We start from the raw sequence: 4394 nt of genomic DNA on the forward strand, positions 1-4394 counted from the left end.
GAAATATAATTAAAATCGACCTTTAATAAAAGTAGCCAAACCTGATGATTTAGAAATGAAGATGATTTCAAACATCGTAAGATGAAATGTGACATTGGTTTGATGATTAACATTAGCCTTGGCTCTTCTGGGAATTTTGGCAAACTGTATTAATTAATCAATATACAACTACTCCTTTCTAGATTATTTTAAAGAACTTTTTTTTATTTTTGATTATTTTTATCATTTTTATACAGATTCCAAACTGCTAATGGAATCAGTCAACAAGAACAAGGACACAAAAAGCAAGACGACAAGGAAGTTGTAAGGGGATCTTACTCCTTCACTGCTCCTGATGGTCAAACTTACACCGTCATGTATGAAGCTGATGAAAATGGTTTCCGTCCAGTAGGAGATCACATCCCAAAACAACCTGCAGTAGTACTAACCTGAACAACACTCATACGGCAGCCATGTTTCATCAGGACAAATTTCTTCAGGACATCATCAAACATCTGTCCCAACTCAAAGCCAAGTCTCTAGTTTTGATGAAGCCGCTCATGTCGGCCTAGTCCAACCCCACACTGGAGAGTTCGGTCAAGGAACTCCAGGAGATTTATTGGGAAATTACCGTAAACCTTCTGCTCATCTGCAACAAGGACAATACACCGCTAGCTCTGGACAAACTGCTGTGTATCACGGAAACGTACCAAATCGTTTCAGCGATGTATCCAGCCACGGACAATCTGGCACACAACATCAACAAGGTGTTAGCTCTGGACATCATGTACAACAAGACAGCAGCTCTGGCTCAGGTCATTACCAACAAGGAAGCAGTGGTCACTATCAACAAGATAGCACCTCTGGACACCATCAACAGGGATCCGGCCATTACCAACAAGGATCAGGCCACCAAACTCAAGGATCCGGACACTATCAACAAGGATCAGGTCACCACACTCAAGGATCTGGCCACTATCAACAAGGCTCAACTGGTCATTATCAACAAGATGTGAGCTCAGGTCATCATCAGCAAGGAGTAAGTTCAGGTCACTACCATCAAGGATCTGGACATCAAACCCAAGGATCCGGTCATTACCAACAAGGATCTGGTCATCAAACCCAAGGATCAGGTCATTACCAACAAGAATCTGGCCATCAAACACAAGGATTCGGTCATTTCACACAAGATTCTGTCATCAAACGCAAGGATCTACTGGTCATTATCAACAAGGCTCTGTACAGAATCGCTTCAGCGGTGTAAGCGCACATGACCAATCCCAACATGGTGGTCATCATCAACAAGGTGTAAGCACTGGACATTATCAACAAGATGTAAGTTCAGGTCATCATGCCCAGCAAGGTGTCAGCAGGTCATTAACCAAAGGTGTCAGCGCCGGTCACTATCAGCAAGATGTAAGCTCAGGTCACCATGTTCACAAGGAGTGAGCTCAGGTCACCATGCTCAACGGGAGTTAGCTCTGGTCATTATGCTCAACAAGGAGTGAGCTCTGGTCACTATCAGCAAGATGTGAGCTCTGGTCACCACGGTCAACATGGTGTGAGCTCAGGCCATTACTCACAACAAGGCGTAGGTTCAGGACACTATTCTCAACAAGGTGCAGGATCAGGTCATCACGTCCAACAAGGAGTAAGCTCAGGACATTACACTCAACAAGGTGTAAGCTCAGGATACAACAAGATGTCAGCTCTGGCCACCATGCCCAAAAGGCGTTAGCGGAGGTCACTACCAACAAGGATCTACTTCAACCCAAGGCTCTCAACAATACTACCATGGCGTTGTAGAAATTGAAAAGCAACAATTGGCACAAAGATTCGGAAATGATGAACAATCTTACGGACACCAAGAAACAGCCCTCCAAGTAGGCAGTTTGTCATCTGGAAGCCATGGAAGCCATCACGGAGCATCAAACGAATACTTGCCCCCTAGTTATTAAATATCCTATAGCAATAGAATATTTACTGTAATAATTAGAGTATTCAGCACGTAATAGTTAATTAATAAAATACGAAACGCTTTTGTATATTTCCATAATAAATTATAAGAAAATGTGATATGATTATTTTATTCAAAAACTGTCGATATAAATTTTAAATTTGCGTGAAATATGAACATTGCAAAATTGCAACATATTTCAGAAATTGAAGTAATAACATTTTTAAGGTGCTTTTCATATAAAATATTATCCTATAACAGCATATTCAATATAGCAGTAAGAGAAGTGTGCACAATATTTTTTTATCTTTCCTACCTTTCGATTAAATGCAATTTATTTAATCAATTATAGAAGCAAATATTGAGCTCATATCAATTGTCTTATGTACTTTAATTAAAAATGATTTTGCTTTCAATAAATATATCGACAGAGATGATTTTTACCATATATAATATTAAATTTGACTTGTTAAAAATTATTAGAGTAATTATAAATAAAATTCATTAAATACTTAATTTTTATCAAATTAATAAAATAATTCATATTGTTTTTTAAACTGCGAAATAAGTCATTTCAAGTATTATATAAATAGAACCTAAATGACTAGGTATTATTAACTTGAACAATCTCTGAAATATTTATTTATGGGTAATCGATACATGTAATATAATTATAGTATTCGAACTATGTAGGCATAAAACATAAAATTTTATACTAATTGTTTATAATTGGAGAGCATGCATTTTACTCTATATAACAGTACAGTATAAAGATGTTCTGTAATAACTGACAAAATTGTGCAATTTTGCTGTTTCATAGAAATATGTTTTGACTTAAATATAAAAATGTGCATGTGCAGAAATCATAAGTGTTTAAGTTTTAAAATTGAAAACAAACTTCTCTAATACATCAAGACATCACTAAACCATAGAAGAAGCACATATAAAAGTTAACGTGGAAAACCAAAAAGTTAATTCTTTTAACGTCAATAGTTTTTAGGATCAAATATAATCTTGTACGGCGTTTATTCATTATTTATTCATTTATGTATTCCCATTAGAAAAAGTGTTTACATGAAGGCAATTTTCCTGCCCGGAGGATACAAAGTTTATCTCAAAACAGAAAAAGGGCGGGCGCACATGGCACAGTGTTCGAGATCGATTCGAGCAAATAAAAGTAAACATCCCCATAAAGATATGGAAACGTGCAAATAAATCGCGAAACTGAAAATACTTTGAACGAAACGACGGCTGCCGGCACGTACGATATAATCACGATCACCGATGGCGGCGGGAATGATATTTTAGTCCATAACACGATTTTATTAATATAATTTAATAATATAGTTTTAATAAAATTAATGATGGTGCATGGCATCGCGTCTAAAGCAAATTGCTTGAACTTGCCGCACCATAATAAAATTCATGAAATTTTGAATGTTTCTAAATAAATTATTATAAATACTGTAATTTGCATTATTCGTATTTTGTAGACAAAATATAAGAGCTTATAAACTGAACTATAACATTTATACATGTTACATGAAAAGTAAATAGATGAAACTTGTCAAGAAGAGTTAGAAGAATGAAAATTCTTTTCAAACATTCTAAGACATATATAAACTGAATGGGAAGGTTAAATTATTTATTTAAAGTATATTTGTGGCTTTAAAATTTTAGCTAGAATTAAAATTCAAATCCGAATTACTTTCGATATTCAAAAAAAATTGAAATTTTGAATTGTAAAAATATTCTTTGCTTTCCCAAAAAACTAATCGTATTTTTGCAAGCCAAATGTTTTTTTGCTTTGTTTCTCTCAAAAAACTGTCAATTTTTACACTTTTAGCTCATTATCTCTGAAACGGATGGGCCTGTCTTTGCCAAAAGTTAAATTGGATGATTGTAAAGCAACTCACTAGCTCTCTTGACAGTTACTATTTTTTACTATTCTTGAGCAGTATATTTTGACTTTACTATTATTATACAGAAATTCATCATCAGAAAATTTGAGATCTATAAATTCAAGCTAGTAGTGTATGGCATTGTGCCTTAAGGCAAATTGCTAGAACTTTCCGTATCATAACAAAACGTTCGAAGAATATTAAATGTTTTCATTTTCATTAAATTTCCAGAAGCAAATGTTTTGAATCATTAAAATCGGATGCTTAGTTCTGTCAAAACTGCCATTTTTTGCACAAAGAGCTTGGTATCTCCAAAACGGCTGGACCCGCCTTTGCTAAAAACTGATCAAAACTTCATCCAATCATTACAAATTGATTTTTTTTTTTGAACCATTAATCGGATGCTTGGTTCTCCCAAAAACTGCCACTTTTGGCACATTTAGCGTATCTTCAAAATGGCTGGCCAAAAACTATTTACCACTTCTCCCAATCATTAAAACGGAATATTTTTTGGATCATCATCAAATCGGATACTCCGTATATTAAAAACTCCATTT

The sequence above is a fragment of the Ctenocephalides felis genome, unplaced genomic scaffold (genome assembly GCF_003426905.1).
Source record: "Ctenocephalides felis isolate EL2017-DRISC unplaced genomic scaffold, ASM342690v1 CF-g0.4_SCAFFOLD_00270, whole genome shotgun sequence".
Classification (NCBI taxonomy): domain Eukaryota; kingdom Metazoa; phylum Arthropoda; class Insecta; order Siphonaptera; family Pulicidae; genus Ctenocephalides; species Ctenocephalides felis.